Here is a 20,709-nt window from a genome sequence, read left to right on the forward strand (position 1 = left end):
TTTACTTATACTTCTCTAATCATGCAAGCAACCAAGTATTGATTAAGGAATTTATCATGTGTCAGGAAACAAGAGACAAAAATAAAAATAAAGAATTCTTGTTCTCAAGGTGCTTATGTCCTAGCTTTTCTATCCAGATTACATGTCTGCTTGTCCTATTAAAAGTTCACAAAGAAGTATGGCAATGTGGTCACAGAGCCTCAAAGTTGAAAGAGATTTCGGAAGCTACCTAGTTTAGCTCTTTGTAGTCCCTTCTATAAATGGCCATCAACTTTTGCTGGTGACAAAATGCACTGTTTCATTTTTTGTCTTTGTTTCCTAGCACATACTTCTTATTGGCATTTTCTTCTTTTTGGATGACAGTGTTTCTTTAAGACCTCCCATGATTTCAGAGTCCCAAACCTCCCAAAGCAGCACATTTCATTTTGGGGCAGTGCACATTATCAGAAAGCTTAAAAAAATCAATCTAAAAACTCTTTCTTTGTGACTTCTCCCTATTGATTCTTTTCTTTTTTGAGACCAAGCAGCCAAACAAATTGAACCTCTCTTCCCTGTGCCAGGCCTTCAAATATTTGACCAAAACTATCAAGTTCCTGCTAAATGTCCCTATCTAAACACCTCCAGTTTCTTCAGTCAGTTCTCATGTTGAATGGTCTCTAGTAACCTCCTCAAGACTTATTTTGGTTTATCAATGCACAGCCCCAAATGTGACTCTCAAAGATCCATACAGTGGGTTAGAGGTGTACTGACAGGGATGCTAAATCTTTCTTGATGCTATGACAACAAATATAGTTCAATGAATAGAAAGCAGGGTCTTCCTCTTCTTAAGTTCAAATCCAACTTCAGTTACTCACTAGTTGTATGATCCTAAGCAAGTCACTTAACTTTGTTTGCCTTGGTTTCCTCATCTGTAACATGAGCTGGAGAAAGAAATGGTAAAGCACTCCAGTATTTTTAACCAAGGTAACTCCAAATGAGTTACAAAGAGTCAGACATAACTGAAATGACCAAACAATAGCAACATTCCTTATACTGATTCAACACCAGAACTTAAATAACCCCTTACATATTCAACCTATGACTGACACTTTCAAAGAAACCTATAGAAACATTCATGGGGCACTCTCTCAAATAGCATGATCTTTCAAACAGAAGCCAATAAAATGAAACAGGGTAATGGCATGAAACAGGGGTATTGATAGGATATGGTTATGCAATACTCACTCCTGCTACCAACCACTCATTTGAAGCTTGTCTCATCGTGCTAAGTGGATAAGTGATAGATTAATTTTAGCATAATTTATGCCAGAGAAGCATGTGGTGATATTTCCCAATACATTTATATTCCTCCCCCTAAAAACATAACACTATCTTGTACTGTTCTATTTATTTTCCTTAAGTGTGTATGACTTTCAGAGCTGTTAGCACTCTAAAACATATGTTTTCTAAGCCTGTTCTCATATCCCACCTTCACATAGGCTTTCAAGGTCATAGCTATTTATGGCTTTCAAATTAATTGGATTTTTTTAACTAGTAGAAAACATGAGATTTGCCATGGCCCTGTATACTCATCAAAAGAGAGGTGAGGCGTATCTGAACTACATTTCTTAAAATCTGCCTCTTATTTGGGACCACGAAATTTCCAAAACATGCTGCCAGTTACAGATAGTATAGCCAATTCACAGTAGAGGCCAGAGAGAAGATATTTTTCTAAGCTGCTTTAAAGTATTCTCAGTTGTTAACCCATTCTGTGCTTTTGTACAAAGCAGGATTGTAACTTATTTTTTTCCTTTGAAGATGCACATTAGATTTGGGTAGTTGCTATATAAATCAGACATTGACAGAATGGATTGTTATTAATGTTACTGTTCATGTTTCCATAAATATGCAAGCTCTAAAAAATTGATGTAACTCTTTTAGTGGAGGAGGGGAGGTTGGGGAAGTGTCAGCTTAGAAACATAAAACTAAGTTGCAGCATAAATGCAATAAACAAAGAAAAATTATCAACTATAGACCTGCTCATTTGATAGAGAACCTAATGAGAGGTAAAGGGAAAAAGATTTGAAGAGATAGTAGACATTGTTACTAGGAGGCTATCCCAAAGGTGGATCATGTTAAAATTGAAATGTTGGGCAATGTATGGGCTGTACTTAGTCACTATGACCAAGTGATGATACTTCCTTCCCTTTCCCCAGCTTTTCAAATCTTTTATATCTTCCTCCATTATTAGAATGTAAACTCCCTGGGGACAAGGATTTTTTCTCCTTGTATGCTCAGAGTTTGACCCAACAAATTCTTGTGGAACTGAATTAATAAACAAGTTCTAATTTCTGGATTGATTAGTGATGAAATACCCTACCACATTACAGGATGGTGGTTAACACAGGGGTCCCATTATCCATATTTTAGTATATTATTGACATTCTGGTTCCAAGGAACTGTCATCCTTCTAACTCATCCAGATAAGCAACCTACGTATCATCCTTGATTCATTACTCTCTCTTAACTCCTGTAGTCAATCTGTTGCCAATGACTATTGGTTTTACTTTTGTGATGATGGTGATAGATGATTGTTGTCCTTCATAACTGAAGTAGACTATGACATCAAATGAATGATGGCGATGGCATGACTGGAACATTATGTTGATTATAGTGAGGGGAATATTGTGCAAAGACATTATCTCACTGCCTTTTCCAGAACTGTTATCACCCCAAGGCTTAACCTAGTAGAAAATAGGACTTCTGGGGATGACTTGAATGCTGTGAGAGTCATTGACCTTTAGCATGTGGGTCCCTCCCATATCAATGAGGCACCACAGCATTTCAGTAATGCTGAGTCAAATCACCAGTACGGTGATTTTTTTCTTTTGATGACAACTTTGTGGCATAGTATAGCTAATCTGTCTCTTGTTGGACTAATGAGAGATTTACAATTTTTGACAATGTGGTATAGCTAAAATGTAATATGTATCATGAATCCCTTTCTCTTTTCGGACACCGTCATCAACTTAATGCAAGACCTCATTGTCTCACAACTGGACTACTCAAATAGCCTGCTGGTTGGTTTCCCTGACACAGTCTCTTCCTACCCCAGTCCATCCTTAACTCAGATGTCAAAGTACTCTTCCTAAAACACAGGTCTAATTATGCCACTCTCCTATTTAATAAATTCCACTGCCTCCCTATTATCTTCTAGATCAAATGTAAAATTCCCTGGTCTTCAAAGCTTCTCATAAGCTGCCCATCCCTATTTTCTAGGGTCTTTTCCCCCAAGGTCACACATCTAGGTAATTAAGTCTGAGGCTGGATTTGAATTCAGGTCTTCCTGACTTCAAGACTGGTACTCTATCTATGGCACTACTTAGCTGTCCCTTCTAGTTTTCTTATTCCTAATGCTTCCCTCCCTCCATTTTTTCTGTAATCCAGTGACACTGGCCTCTACACTGTTCCTCCTTTCTTTCTTTTTTTTTTTAGGTTTTTGCAAGGCAGATGGGGTTAAAGGGCTTACCCAAGGCCACACAGCTAGGTAATTATTAAGTGTCTGAGACCGGATTTGAACCCAGATACTCCTAACTCCAAGGCCAGCGCTTTATCCACTATGCCACCTAGCCTCCCTACACTGTTCCTCAAAAAAAGAAACTATTCTGGGCATTTTAATGGCTATAATATTTTTCCTCTTCATCTCTGCCTCCTGGCTTCTCTGACTTCCTTCAAGATCAAGCTAAAGTCTCCTTTTACAACAATACTCTCTCAATTTCCTTTAATTCTACTGCTTTCAATCAGTTAATTATTTCCAGTTTATGCTATTTATGACTTACTTTTAGAAGGCAGTTTAATATGTTTATCCCCCATTGGACTGTGAACTACTTGAGACTTGAGAGGGTCTCTTTTGCCTTCCTTTGTACCCTCAGTGCTTGGTACAGTGATTGACATATAGTAGATACTTAATAAATATTTATTCTGTAACTGATTCTGAAAACAATTTGTAAACCCATGTTCCAGTCAACAGCTTCCAAGCCATAAATGTATTTCCAAGATAAGATAATTCCAAAGATCCAAAGGAAGTTCTTGGAAATAAGTCAGTTTTTTTTTGTTTCATCAGAACCACTCCACATGAGATATTCCAAATTATCAAAATGGAGCATCCAAGGGGTAGTTTGGAACATTTGTGAGTTCTCCCTCTTCCTGGCTGGGAAGTGTCCTATCTTGTTTTAGGGTTTGTTTTTTTTTTGCAAGGCAATGGGGTTAAGTGGCTTGCCCAAGGCCACACAGCTAAGTAATTATTAAGTGTCTGAGGACAGATTTGAACTCAAGTCCTCCTGACTCCAGGGTCTGTGCTCTAACCACTGAAAAACCTAACCATCCCCCTATCTTAAAGAGAAATTTCACGCCACAGTGGTGTTCCGAATATGGGGTCAATCTTAGATTTCAATACTTTTCTGTATCACTCAGAGACATTCTTAGATCATATTCTTCTGTTGTAGGGAGAACCATCACTATCCTAAGTCCTGCCCCTTGGATAAAAATTAACTGAGAATTTTTAGCTTCTAAATTAATTCTATTTACAAAGAAGTATAACTCAAATGTCTTCAATAACGAAAATGTAGATTTGATTATGTGAGGTATAGCTCAAAAGGAATCATGAGTATAGCTAGGGGAATTATGACATAAATTAGGCTGAGAACCAGAAAGTTAAGGTGGGAATTTTGTCTGAATCATGTCTTCTGAGTTCCATTAAGTACAGTATTCATAGAAAGATATTGTGCTATTTTGAAATAATTATGATACTGGACTTTGGCTCAAATCCCAGCCCTGCTATTTACTGTTCACATGGCCCTGAATAAGTCAAGGACCCCTCTGAGTTCCAGTTTCCCTGTCTTTAAAATAGGGAGATTAAAGCTCACACTCCCTCTCATACAGTTGTTGGAAGGAAAGTGCTATGTAATTTTTAAAAAATATTTTAGATAGGGTTTAGGTTAAGACGGACAAATAGTCCTACTTCAGGTTTTGACTTTTCTCTATCATCAGTCTCAGATGAAAGGAATTAGGGAAGGAAAAGATCTTAGAAATAATTTAGTCTACTTATTCCCCACCCTTTTTTTAGGGAACTGAGGCCTAAAGAGGTTAAATGCCTGATCCAACATTACCTAGATAGATAGTAAGCAACAGACATAGATATTATACCCAATCACTCTGACTCTGAATCTTTGTACTGCTGTGTCTTCTAAAATGTAAACACTCTAGAAATGGTTTTTATTATTATTATTATTATTATTATCATTATAATAGGCATTTAGTCAATATCTTCTGTTTTTCTCTTTTTTTTAGTCAATAGCTTCTTGAAGGATAATGTAAAAACATAAGTTGGAACAGAGAAGTAGCCTGAAGAAGAATCTTAGGGGAGCAAATGGTAAAGTTAGGAAAAAATAGGGGAAAAAAATTAGAAATAGCCCTCAACAATCCTGCCTTCTATTGATAGCACTGTCACTCCAATTCACCTTAACTCAATTCAATAAGCATTTGTTAAATACCTGCTATATAAGAAATGATGAGCTGGCTGACTTTAGAAAAACATAACTTCTTGATGAATAATGTAGAAACAAAAGATGGAGCAGAGAATTAGCATGAAGTAGATCCTTAGGGGAGAAAATGATAAATAGGAAAAATAGGGAAAAAAAAAATAACTCTCAACAATCCTTGCCTTCCATTGTCACTCCAAGGTAAGTCAACTCAATTCAATAAACATTTGTTAAATACTTGCTATATAGGGAATGATGAGTTGGTTTGACTGTAGAAAAATATGGAAATACATGAAATAAAGAAAATTAAAATGCACAGGACCAAGTGGATATCAAAATATTGTCATAAGAACAACTGAATGGTTAATTCAAGTATTGTAAATATTTGAATCAATGAAAAAAGATCTATAAAGATATCTATTTCAAGAAAAAGAACTGATAAATAGAAGTATATATAGTATTCTTTTAGACTCTTTCTCTCCATATATATGCATATATATATATATATATATATATATATAGTCATTTCTAATAGTAGCCTTCTCTAGGTTGGAGAGAAAAAAGGAAGCACAGAAAAGCATTGAAAATTATGAGTAGTATTTTATTGTATAAGAAAAAGCAAATAGTATGAAATAGAAAATTTTGACTATATCAAATCCTCTTTTTAATGTGCTGTGTAGATGGAAATGTTTTTTTGTGGGTTTTTTGGTATCTAAGTTCAAGATGAATAAAAATTTTTAAAAATAACATCTGCCATATAGCAGACTCTAAGCTAGAGACTGGGAATAAGAAACTAGAAATCAGAATTCCTGACCTTAATATGTTTTCCAAATAAAATAAGAGCTAAGTCTACTCACCCAATATCTTGTGGAGTTATCAAGATGAGAATAACTCAACCATGAGAACCATAGTGTGATATTGAATTTGAAGTCAGAAGACCTGGGTTCAGTTCCTGGTTCTTTAACTTGTTATCTATTAACTAAGTCTCTTTAATTTTCTGGTCATGAACTTTCTCAGGTATAAGATAGAGGAGTCAAGTTAGAAAATATCCAAGGTTTCTGAGGTCTTAAAACCTATAATCATCATCATCATCATCATCTTTCACAAGTATTTATCACTGGGTCTGTGGTACTTTTCCAATCTCTCTGCATGTCAGGATAGGGATAGGGCATGGAACTATGTTTTCACTGGCATAGGGAACTCTGAGTGAGTAAATTCCTACTCTTAATAAAAGTTAGTGCCTTCTCTTAAACTTAAATTTAAGAGCATTGTCTAGAATAGTGATGTCAAACTCAAATAGAAATGGATCTTCCAGATCTTCTTAGCTTGCTCTCTATCCACTATGTCATGTTTCCTGCATACATTTTAAAGAAAATATAATTTCTACTATGGTAAGGGTGCTTACCTTTTAATTACATATTTCTAATTAAATCCTTTTGAACTGAAAAATATTTTGAAATCAAAAATCCTTTTGAAATGTGATTTATTGAGGGCAGCTAGGTGACGAAAACAGGCCCTGCAGTCAGGAGGAGCAGAGTTCAAATCTGACCTCAGACACTTAATAATTACCCAATTGTGTGACCCTGAGCACATCACTTAACCCCATTGTCTTGCAAAAACCAACAAAAATATTATTTATTATCTGAAAATCTTTTTGGTTAAATAAGCAGTAAATTGCTGTCAGGTGTTATATTTTTTTTTTAGGTTTTTGCAAGGCAAACAGGGTTAAGTGGCGTGCCCAAGGCCACACAACTGGGTAGTTATTAAGTGTCTGAGACCGGATTTGAACCCAGGTACTCTTGACTCCAGGGCCGGTGCTTTATCCACTACGCCACCTAGCTGCCCCAATATATTGATTCTTATTAACCAGGTTTTATTAAACATTCCAGACACTGTGCTAAGGATTGAATGTTACAATAAACTTTTTTTATTTTTTTTTCCTTGGAGGCAATTGGGGTTAAATGACTCAATAAGTATAGCTAGTAAGAGTCTGAAAGTGGATTTAAACCCAGGTCCTCCTGATTCCAGGGTTGGTGCTCTAGACCTGTCCAACCTATCTGCCCCTATTATCAACTTTTAAAAATAATTAATTTTACTAAAATGTCTCTACTAAAATGTACTGAAATTTACTCAAATGTCTGAAATAAAGAAGAGGCAGATATGATTATATGTGAAAGGGAGTTTTTTAAAAAAGGGACCATGAGTATTGCTGAGGGAGATGAGAAATGAATATTGCTAGGAAACAGACAATTATGCTGTAAATTTCTAAGGTTAGGGACCATGTCTTTTGAATTTCTCAAAGTACTATGCAAACAAAAAGATATTATTGTATAGTAGAAAGACTATTGATTAGAACTGGGTTCAAGATCCATCTCTGGCGGTTATCTATGTAGTTTTGAGTAGGCTCTGAAATTGCCTGACCTATAGTTTCTTATCTATAAAAGGATAAATGATAGTTCTTAGGTTTGTTCAATCATTTTCTAATCATATGCAATTCTTCCTGAACTTATTTGGGGTTTTCTTGGTAAAAATACTGAAGTGGTTTTCCATGTCCTTTTCCAGCTCATTTTACAGATGAGCAAACTGAAGCAAACAGGGCTAAGTGTCCTGTCTAGTATCACACAGATAGTAGTATCTGAGGCCAGATTTGAACTCAGGAATCTTTCTGACTCTAGGCCCAGCACTCTATTCACCTAGCTGAAAGATTTTTATGTTATCACTGTAGAATTATAGACATTTCAAAGCAGAAAGGGATGGAATTTATAGAATTTTTTCCTGGTGCATTTTACTTCTTATTGATAAGGTCACCGAAATCTAGGGAGATCCAAAGAAATGCCCAGGATTCAAAGAATTGCTTTACAGAACTGGGACAGGTCTCTAGACAGGTCTCAATATTCTTGCTATTTCTATATCTTAAAACTACAAACATGATGTGAAATACTCAAATATGTGAAACTTTCTTCAGTGTAGGGAATTCTGTTTCTCAATGCAGGGCAAAATTACCCCATATAATTAGTTATTAAGTCATAGAGAGTTTCCTGAGGCACATAGAATTTCAATGACTCATCCTATACACTATTAAGTATCAGAGGTGGGATCTGAACTTTTAGTCTTCTTAATTTGAAGCCTTTCAATCTATTTACTGAAAGATGAGAGAGCATAGTAGTTAAAGCATTGGATGTTTCAGGATGAGCCACATTCAAGTCCTGATTCTAGCTAGTTGTGTGATCATGATTACATTACATTACATTACATCACATCATTACTAGTCATGTTATCTCTGAATGCCACATTTCATCTATAAAATGGGGAGAATAATATCTATACTTCACAAGGTTATTGAGGATAAACCACATTATATATGAAGTAATTTGCAAATCTGAAAATGCTACTGAAATGATAGATAAGTTGATAATGAAATTGGTATAATTGCTTGCTTTGTATGTGTTTGTTTGCAAATTGTTAGTATCTTGTTTGATTATCCTGTAATACCTATTAGACAGTAACCCCCTGAGAACAGGGACTATCTTTTGCTTCTTTTTTATCCAGCATTTGGCACAATTCCTGCTAACATAGGGGGTGCTTTATAAATGTTTATTGATTGATTGGTTGTATTGTATTGTATACTAAATTGATCCCTTTCAAAGTCACTGAATTTACCTCATAAGCAAATGAACATAATCACTCTATTTGGTGGCTACTTTATTCAACTCTGAAATTCAAATACTCAGGAACATGAAGGTAAACTGATTATAATGCTGTTCAGGTTTCCTTGTCAACATTTTGAGTCTCACTGATTTCACACTCGGCCTGCTCTGCCTTCATTTGTTTTCCATAAGGAGAAGGGCTGGTGAGAAACACACACACACACACACACACACACACACACACACACACACACACACACACCCCAAAATAAAAAAAAAAACCTGACTGTCTTTGCAAGGAATGCATATCACATTGTTTGCTGCAGCCTGTTCTTTCCTTACTCAGGATTCACAGTATGAATGGTAAAAGTCACAGTTTGACAGCCCTTGGAGTTACATGATTGTTTAGAAATCTGAATTGGTCAGACAATCAAAGTCACTGGACTGGAGTCAGGTTCAAATTCTATCCTCTTCATGAAGCCCTTAGTCATAAAAGACATACCCCTTCCCTTCTCTGAAATCTTTTTAACTCTTGATTTGCATCATCCATATATATGTTTTATTTTATAATCAGAATTATTTGTGGCCATATTCTATGTCCCCAGTTAGACTGGAAATTAGAACAATAGGACAACTTAGCTTAAATCCATTCTGAAAAAATTAATTCATTTCTTCTGTCTATTTTCAGTAAGTATAAGGAATAAGTTAGAACTTGATGTTTTCTGTGTTTCCTAGCAAGTTGGATTGGCTGAGAATGGGAAACTGTTTTACTTTCATATTACCCTCAGACCCTAGCACAGAGACATACTATAAAATGGTCAGTGAATATTTATTTAACTGAATTAAGTCAATAAATGAAAAAAATGTAGTTTTGGAGGTAATGTAGTTATAATCTCTAATCATAATTTGGGTCTCCTAACATTAAGGCATTAAATTAATCTTTTATCTTCAGAGTTGTCTAACAATAATTAAAAATAACTAGCACTCCAGAGCATTATATATCAGAGCTGAAAGGAACCTTAGAAATCATTTAGTTCAACTCTCTGATTATAAAGAAAATGAAATGAACCCCATTGAATGATTTTTCCAAGGTCACAGTGACAAAGTCAAAATTTTCCAGATTCCTAGACTTCCTATCCTCTTCTCACTGCTATATGTTGGATCCCTTTTCTGAATATTTCACTAATTAAACAAAAGAAGATTCCTGAATTTATTCATGTAGGGGAGATAGTGGGAAGGCATAAATGTTGAGATAAATTTGTAGTTAGTACAGTTCTGCTAGAATTCTCTGATTTTTAGCAAATACACTTAAGAAATACAGCATTAATAGTACATACCATTACATTAGGTCATGCCATCACATTTTAAAATGTCCCCATGCTTCTCATATTCAAAAGTTTCCATATTCATAACATTTCTTTTGACACACAAGACCAAGTCAATTGCTGTGTTTAATGAGCATACAACAGATAAAAAGAATTCTGAGCTGTAATGATTTTCCTTCATCCTCAGTCATCTGGGTCATTGAAATCACCTTCTAATTAATAGTCACTATTTGCCTTAAGTTTCTCTCCTTTCCAATCAATTCTTCACACATTTACCAAACTGATATTCATAAAAGCACAGGTCTGGCCATGTCCTTTCTCTGCTCAATAAACCCCAGTGGTTCTCTATTGCTGCTAGATAAAAAATACTAACTCTTCAGTTTGGCATTTAACATCCTTCACACTATGGTCTTTTCTAGGCTTTTTGCACATTTCTCCCCTTTATATATACTCTACATTCTTGCTAAACTGGTCCTGTTACTATTTCCTATGCACAATATGCCATTTCCCTTCTCTGTGATTTTATGCCAGAGGCACTGATTCCTCTTCATCTCTAAGTCTTTTTCTTCTTTCAAGACTCATAAAGTGTCACTTTCATCTATGTTCTATTCTCATACCCTAATTGCTAGTGCCCTTTCCTTGAGATTATTTGTATATATTTTAAATTTTCTTATGAGGCAGCTAGGTGGTGCAGTGCATCTGGAGTCAGAAAGACTTGAGTTCAAACCTGATCAGAGAAACTTACTAGTTGTGTGACCCTGGACAAGTCATTTAACCTGTTTCTGTTTTCTCATCTGTAAAATGAGGATAATAATAGCACCTTCTTCCCAGGGTTTTTGTGAGGATCAAATGAGATAATAAAAATTATACAGCTTAACATAATGCTTAGCATGTATAGTAAGTGCTAAATAAATGCTATGCATATAAATGCTATTATCTACATATTTTTAATTTACTTATGAACTTGCTAACCTCCACTTCCTAGAATATGAGTGCCTTGAGGCACAGATAATAGATTCAAAGATGTAGAGCTAGAAGGGAAATTAGATGACATCTAGTTTGTCCCTTCCTATTTTATAGATTAGGAGATGCCAGAAAACTTTTGACTTGCCTGAGGTCACATACATACTGAATATCAGTGGTGGGATATGAACTCATTTCTAAGTCAAAGAGGCCAATCTTTCCATTATAACATTCTGCTTCCTTGTCTTTGTTCTGAGAACACAATATATCCTTAATAAATGCTTACTGATATGAAATTAATTCCTTCATCAATCTCAGACTATGTATAAAATTGCCTGAATTGTCAAAAGCCAGAGCAATTCAGGATTTTAATTAAAATCCTTTTTTTTTTTTTTTTACTAAAACTGAGGTTCACCTTTTTCTTTATCTTTCATAGAGAAGAAGGAGCTGGACTTCTAGTCTTCTGTTGGGTACTAGAAAGATTTCTTGACTCTAAGATTTGTGTCAACTCAGGTTGGAAAGATCAAGGTGACATGAATGTCAAAAAGAGCAACTGCAGCACTACGGGCTATTCAATGCAATGAAATTTATGAAATCTTTCCCAGCCCCTTTTTAGACAGCTCCAAAATGTGACCTTTACTCCATGAACCACTGTGGCAGAAACATTTCATAAGATTATTATTGTTTTAATATCAGGAGAAGGTACTGAAAAGCAAGGCAACTTTGCAGCGTTATGTACCTAGATACCTTATATGTCATTTCACTTATTCAGTCAACAATTTTCATTCAAAAGAGCCAAGATTTTAAACTTTTAAGGAAAAACAGGCAATGCATTCCTCTTTATTGGAGGAATATTTTTAATTGCCTTGGGAAAGTTTTACCTTTCTCAAAATTTGTATTTTCCTTTTACTAAAATTCAATGTTCTTTGTGATGGAAGTCAAATTATTGAAAATATATATAGTCTCAGCTAGGTTTATTATACATAATATGCATATGGTCACAAAATGTCAATAGGAAGGACTTATTATTCATTTTATGAAATGACTTTTTTACTTTGTGATAAGTATTCATTATAAAATTGCTATATCTTCTCCTAGCATCTTTATAAAATGAGTTGATTCATAAAGATTTTGTTTGCATAATGGACTTTAGGTACACTTTAATTGTACAAAACAAAAGAAAACATATTTTCATAAGATAGTTGATCTACAAACCCTTGAATTTTAATTAAACATTTTTAGAATTTTTTGCTTTTTCCTTTCATCAGAACTTGACTGACTAGTGATCATGTTGTAGAACAATTTCCAAGAATTATTTGGACAGCAGCTTTTCAAGCCAAACACCTTCTGCCACAAAAGAGATATGAACAGTGAATGGTCTTATCTGCATAGACTCTCTTTCTATATGTATGGAAATTCAGCTAAATCACATTCTGCATAATTACAATGATTTCCTATCTTGTTACAAAAGAATTAAGCTAAGATTCATCATGAACAGCTCTAAACTTTTAAGAAAATATTACAGTAAATATTGTTAATAATAAAAATTGTTGTATTACAAAGAAACTCCTAAGTTCAAAACAAACTTCAACTTATTTCATCCAAAAATGAATAGAAAATAATTCCAAGACTATGAAAAATGAATTAATTCCTTATTTTTTCTTGTAGTATCTGAACTTTCATATTGTTGTTGTTTTTGGTGGAAGGGGAAGTTATAAATAAACATCTAAAGAAGCATACATTGTATCTCTGAATCAATGATTCAAGTTTCAGGATATATACATATATCAAGATGTTATCAAATAATTATTAAAACATAATTAATTTAAATCATTTTAATTTAATGTAATTCATGCAACTTCTAAAAGGAGTTAGAAAATATTTTGAAATAAGAATTAATGGGATGTGAGATCTTCAAAAACTACAACACTAGCTGATCTAATTTGCAGACTTGATGATAACTGTATAAACAACCATTTTTACTAGGTATTTACTCTCCCTAAAGACACATGGAAAATGCTATCTAGTTATGGAAAATAGCATCCACATGCAGAAATAAAACTATTGAGTCTGAATACAGAGAAAACCTACCATGTTCACTTTTTAAAACTTCTTTTATGTTTTTTCTTTCTTTCTCATGGTTTCCCCCTCCTTAGTTTTAATTCTTCTTTAACAGCATGATTAAATATGGAAATAAGTTAAATATGATTCTACATGTACCACCTATATCACATTGACCACTGCCATAGGGAGGGGGAAGGAATTGAAAGTGGCAGAAAAATGTAGAACTTAAGAACTTGCAAAAGGATGAATGTTGAAAATTCTCTTTGTATATAATGGGAAAAAATAAATTAAAAAAAACACAACAATCCTGTAGCATAGTGGATAGAAAGATGAATTCAGAGTCAGGGAAACTTGAATTTAAGCCATATCTATGATACATATTGTTGTGTGATCTTGAATGTTATTTAATCCTTCAGTGAACCAGATAGCACTCTTAGCCTGTAAGTAGTAAAGACATTATCAATATTATGGTACAATGACATTTCCTTCCTTGGAATTTTTTTAAATGCACCAATAAAATCATACATCAAGGTCAAAAAAGGTAATGCTTAGTAAAGTGAATAAAATTAATATTCTCATTTCCCAAGAAATCATCCTAAAGTGTCTAAAACAGTGAGTACTTTAATAAATACTACTGACATTTAGAACTAATAGGATCTTTTAAAACTATCTAGGCCAATTCAAACTATCTCAGTCAACAACAGAGAAAACTGAAGCCTAGGAAGGTTAGATAATTTGCCCAACATCACATAACAAGTAAGTAATAAAGCCAGACTCCAGTTCCAGGTCTTCTAATTTTAAGTCCTATCTTTTTTCCACTATATCATATGGATTTAGAAGCTTTTAAAACTATCTTTTAGCATACACTGCTTGAGGATGCAAAAGATAAGGCAAGGAGCTGGTAAAATATTCACACAAAGAACCATTACACACACACACACATAACAAATTTCATTTTGCATACCTATAGAGAACATTCCTTTCAGTGGGTACCTCAGTATTGAGGGAAACAATTAGCTTGGAATTTATTTTCTGACTGTCCACCTGCTAATGCCATAGGGCAGTGAATTCTAGATGGAAAGGCAGCTTTATGGCTACAGGCCAACATAAACAACGAGAGAAGCATGGCAGCTGCCCAAACATATATAGACTAAAAAAATGCTACAATACATCTTATGTTCAGTCCTATGGGGGAAGGCTTCATCAAAGCTCCCAAAGCATGCTAATAAACAACATTTGCCAAGAAATATTTTCACTCAATTCAGAAGTAAAATGAAAGAAATTTCTTTAATAAAATCATGCAGCATAATAATAATGATGATAATTGACATTTAAATAGTGTTTTATGGTTTACAAAATGATCTTGTATACAGTATCTTGTTTGATCCTCATCATGTTGTTTGGTAAACTCTATGATTATTATTAATTCCATTTTACCAGAGAGAATACTAAAACTCACTGAGATTAAGTAGTTTAGTCAAGATCATGTGACTATCAAATGTCAGAAATGGAGTTTGAATTCAGTTCTCTTTTGACTTTAAAGTCAGGGGTCTCTCTAGGATGTCCTGTTACCTCCTAATTATGCAATTTTTAACTTGAAAATACATAGCATTTTTGCAGGCAAGCAAAAATATATCAAGTAATAACAAGCACATCTTCAATTTGCTTTCTATTCCTACTTTGATTGCAAGCAAGTTCTAATTAATATAGGGCCAGAATCATATCCTAAGACGAACACTAGTATTGGAATCAGGAGAGATCTATCTTCAAATCCCAACTTAACAATTATCACATTATGTGCACCCTTGAACAAGTCACAAACTCTCAGAAGCTCACTTTTGACATCTCTGAAATGGGATTAATGCAGTTCTTATCTCACTAGATAGCTGTGAGGAAAATGTTTTATAACCCTAGACAATTTGTAAGTGTTGCTATTATTGATAATATAGCTACATCTATATCAAAGGAATTGACAATGGTGAAATGATTTCCTAAAAGTTATTCTTAGAACATGACTTGCTAAAGCAAATATGTATTTGATCTATAAAATCATTGACAAATTTCACCCATTAGTGATGTGCATTATTGAAAAGGTAAGTTAAAATTATTTTCTTCTCTTCTGTTTTTACATTAAAATTAAACATAGAATTTATATATAAAATTTTCACTTAAAATTGGGTATTTGAATATAGCAAATTGGTCAGTCTGAATTAGTGAAAAAAGTCTGAATTCTGACTTACGTTTAGAAAATGCAATTTTCTTATTTTTATACACATTTAATAAAAAAATCCCCAATAAGAGATTTTCAAATTAGACTCCTCATAAGACTTCTTTAATGAGCAGATAAGATTTATTTGAATCTAGAGCATTATTTTGTGTAAATCATTTTGGTAAAGTTGTTTTGAGAATGCTTAAAAACGATGTCTTTCTTAGATAAGCAACACTGCATCATGGTAATGACCTTGCAAAGTCTTTTGCAGTTCTAATATATTATACACACTTATCAGATAGCTATACATTTACACAAATAAACATACATTTAAACATGTAAGAATGGACAAGAAATCGCATATCCAAGTGCTTAATGGTATTTACAAAAACATTAAGGCAACCAGAGGAAGGCCTATACCACATTAGGTATATCATGTATGGAAAGATATATACATGAATCAAATTATTGGTAAAAAGTTTCCCATTAATGAGACCATGTTAAAATATCAGTGAATTCTACAGAAAGATTGGCAAAAGACACAATTAAGACAGATCATACCAAGAACAATTTATAAAACCGGAAGAAGAATAAAAGATACCCAGATATGGGAAAGATCTGTAAGCAATAATTTCAAACATTTATATAACACTTTAAAATTTGCAAAACATTTTACAAATATCTCATTTATCCTAAACTCTGCGTGTCACTTGCTATTATTATCCCCATTTTACAAATGAGAAAACTAAGGCAGATATGAGTTAAAGTATGCCCAGGGTTACACAGCTGGTAAGTGTCTGAGGTTGGGTTTGGATTCAATCTTCCTGATTAGGTCCATATAGCTGACAGGTATATTAGAATGAACTATTCTTTCGCTCTTTGACAATGAAACTACCACATTTGAACTTTAACATTACTGACTCCAATATGTTATATGTGGGAAAAAATGATACTAAAGAAAATAAGAGTGAAAAAACATCTGAACTAGACTAAGTATATACAGAAGATTCCCTAAATAGATCACAAAATTTTCGGATCATCGAAGTATCAAAATATTTGAGAGAAGGGATTGGAAACAATTGTAAAAGATCACTAGTATTAAAAAATAAGATAATCAAGAGAACATCAGTAACAACTGAGTGATATAGCAATTCACCATTTTCATCTAAATGTAACTTTATGGTACTATTTATACATGCATTGAGGATATCCTTGATGAAGGAAGCATCCAGGCTTTCAAAAGTGGTGTTCTATAAGAGAGGACATCTTTATAGTCACACAATTGATACTAAGATGTAAAGAATATAAGGTACCACTATTCTTATTATAATTGGCACAATTGGAGGGAGCATTCATATCAAGAAGAACAATTCACAGATGGATCTATGATCACCTCCCTGATGTAAGAGGTAATATCTTCACTTAGGCAATCACTAACCATTCCAGTTTTCTCATATCTTGTTTCTCCCTGTCTCTGTTTCTCTTTCTGTCTCTGCTCTCTCTCTCTCTCTCTCTCTCTCTCTCTCTCTCTCTCTCTCTCTCTCTCTCTCTCTCTCTCTCTCCCTCTCCCCCCTCCCCCCACTTGTTAATGCAAATCACCAAAAACTATCATTTTGTTGGAAGTAAAATATGCTAAAAAAGAATATTTGTGAAATGACTGTGCAATACACTCTAATATTTCTAGTCTGAGCTGTATTACTCACAACTGTGTGCTCTTAGCTAAGTCACTTGTCTCTGAGTTCCTAAACTCTAATATGAGGATGACAAAACTTTACCTCCCTCACAAAGCCATTATGAAGGTCATGAAACATAAAAAACACATGTAGAATCAGTTTATAATATCTCTCTGAAGAAAAAAAAGATGTTGATAGTATTGTAGGAATATTTCGATTAGTGAGAACAATGAACCTCCTGAAGTGATCACAAGTAGTTGAGGTCACAGAATTCACAATTATGACTCTGAAATATGGTCATTGGTTCCAGTTCATTAGAAGCCTACAGTCAAATTATAATTAACATGATCACTTCACAGGTTTCATTATACATATGAACTGGGGTTTAACTGTCAAAATACATGTGATCACTTCGGGAAAAGAAAATTATCATTGGTGTCATTTTTGTCCTTCCCCACCATTTTGTGACAGCTGCAAAAAATGGTTGTTATATTTTACTGGCAAGGACTTATGTAAATTTAATAAAATATTCTTATTATTTTCTTTGTGATAAAAATTCTACCCTTATGTTAACATTTGTTTTATGTATACATAAAAATTCACCCAGATGCTGGTATGACAACTTTGCATATGTATTTGCTTCTCTGTTTAAAATCAGACTCAAGAATGCATTTGTGTTAGTCTCTAAATCTCCATAATCACATTTCAATACAGAAAATGTGATATTGTAGCAAAATAATTTCCCGAATTTACTTTCTTGCACTATTACCCATTCCACAAGCCATTCCAGCCTGAAGGTCAGTTTGACTATCAAAATATGAGAAGTTACTTGGCCCATGTTAATAAAGATATATGAATATATTTATTATAAAATGTCCAAATGAATCATTGAATAGCAGACACATTGAGTACAGTTTAATGATGACCATGTATTTTTATGAATTCAGATTGTTTCTGGCCAGCTCAATAGTGAAAGAGGTCTGACTGTGCCAAACTGTATTATCAGCTCTACCATGCCATAGTCAACTTACTCAAATAACCTCACTGATTAAAAACTATAATGCTTTCCCAAAACACCTTTTAAAGAGTTAATTCTTAACAATTCTCATATATCTTCTAAAATTTACAATACCAACTATGAAATGCCCATTTGCTTTTCACATCTTTCAGGGATTTTGTTATTTATTATTTCCATTTTTAAAGAGCAGGACAAGGAGACTCGGAGATATTGATAGATTGGCTTGTGATTAGTTAATAAGTGGTAGAGGTGAGATTGGCACCAAGGTTTACTTTTAATACTAATTTTAACTTTAATTCTAATTTTATCACTCTTTCCACTAAATTAAAATGCTTCTCAATGGTTGCCAAAAGGTGGGGGGCCCATGTCTTATCTCAAGAGGCCTAGATTGATCCCACTGGGTATCTGGGAAGCAAATTAGAGAATGGAAGGATAAGCCACATCCTATGCTCACTTCAGCTTTTCTCCAACACAAACACCATTATCCTACCTATGGATAAAAATTCCTGATCTCATCCCCTTTTGAACTGGGCATTAGTGCCTCTCTGGGCACTTTGCCTTATCTTTAGACATTTGAAGAAATAATGATTAGAAAAAATTCAACTAAATAGTGTTGATGTCAAAATATTCATGAATAATAGTTTATATTGTATTTCAGTGGTCAAAGGAATTCATGGGATGGAAATTCACATCACCAATGTAGATCTCAATTGCTCTATGGCTTAATATTTAAGAGCAGCAGCTGTGGAGGTATCTTTACTGAAATTCTGTCTCCACATTCTGTGCCCTCAGATCATCTTATGGCTGTGAAAGACTCCCTTGGTGGACTTCATCTACTTTTGGGGCAGTGAATGGTGATTGAGTCCTGCCTTCTTTTCATTTTGAGTAGTACTGAGTAAGTGGCAAAGGAGGCATAGGCATAGATATATTTGAGTCTCAGATATAATTACTTTGTCTTTTCCCACAAATCTACTGCTGTCCCAAACATCATTTTTCCAGTTATCCAGGTTCACAGCTTCATTTTCATCCCCAAACATTCGATCAATTGCCATGTTTTGATGATTCTATCTTACCATCTCTCATACCTTCCTTTGGTCTTTATTATCCTAGACACCAGCTAAGGTCAGATCCCCATTACATTTTACCTGACCTTCTGCAATTGCCTTTAATTGGTCTCCTTGGCACAAATCTTTCCCTTCTCTAGTCCATCCTTTATATAGCTCCAAAGTGATTTTCCTAAAGTAAGAGGTCTTTCCATAATACTTCTCTGCTTCCATGTCACTGCCTTGCAATCAAATGTATCTTTAAAACTACTATTTTGGTATAAGTTTACTATTAGAAATTTTGAACATGTATTTAATTTATAAGTAGTAACTACATCTGTTTGGCATACATTCTCAAATTACTTTTTTACTGATGGAATCTATGATAGAAAAAATATAATACTGATATAGAGAATAAAATACTTGAAGTCAGAATGATTTGAGTTAAAAACTCAACTCTGACACTTCCTAGCTGTGTGATTATGGGTAAATCTTTTGACCTTTATGTATCTTTTTTTTTTAGGTTTTTGCAAGGCAAATAGGGTTAAGTGGCTTGCCCAAGGCCACACAGCTAGGTAATTATTAAGTGTCTGAGATAAGATTTGAACCCAGGTACTCCTGACTCCAAGGCTGGTACTCTGGTACTCTATCCACTCTGCCACCTAGCCACCCCAACCTTTATGTATCTTTTTAAAAAAAATTGCCTAGGGGTTAGCTATTAAGTTAAAGATCAGTTGAGATAAACATTGATGATAGAATTTTCTACACAAATCCCCCACATTACTGAATTACAATATGAAAGGCTATTCCCAAGAATATTTCAACATAAATACTATGCACAAAATCTTTGTAATGTCTAGAGAGAAAGCAAAGTCTTAGTGACTTCTAAATTATCAATACTGACAAATACTTCATTTTCAATTCTGAGATGAATGCTGTAAATGAAATATATTATATATCCTATTTCTTTAGTCCAGATCTGTGATTTCCATGGGAGCTGGGATATGGGTGGGCCAAGGTATTCTTTCTCTCAAAGTAGATAAGCAATTGTTCTGGAACTTAGACTTTTAGATAGTTGCTTAGGGCACTAGGATGACAAGCCTTAAACCCCAGATCTTTTAGATTTCAAAGCAGGCTCTTTATGTACTCTACCATGTTGGTCTGCCATATGAACCACAGTAGATGAATTTATAATTAGGTCTTACATATCTCTATGCATATTACCTGTGTTTAAGCAGGCCCTGTGAT

At 34.1% G+C, this 20,709-nt stretch overlaps 1 protein-coding gene across 9 annotated transcripts in view; it reads right to left on the reverse strand.

The window, feature by feature from the left end:
- SLC24A2 (solute carrier family 24 member 2) overlaps positions 1-20,709 on the reverse strand; it is a 305,116-nt gene that overhangs the window by 279,781 nt on the left and 4,626 nt on the right. The window lies entirely within an intron of this gene.

The sequence above is a fragment of the Macrotis lagotis genome, chromosome X, assembly GCF_037893015.1.
Source record: "Macrotis lagotis isolate mMagLag1 chromosome X, bilby.v1.9.chrom.fasta, whole genome shotgun sequence".
Classification (NCBI taxonomy): domain Eukaryota; kingdom Metazoa; phylum Chordata; class Mammalia; order Peramelemorphia; family Peramelidae; genus Macrotis; species Macrotis lagotis.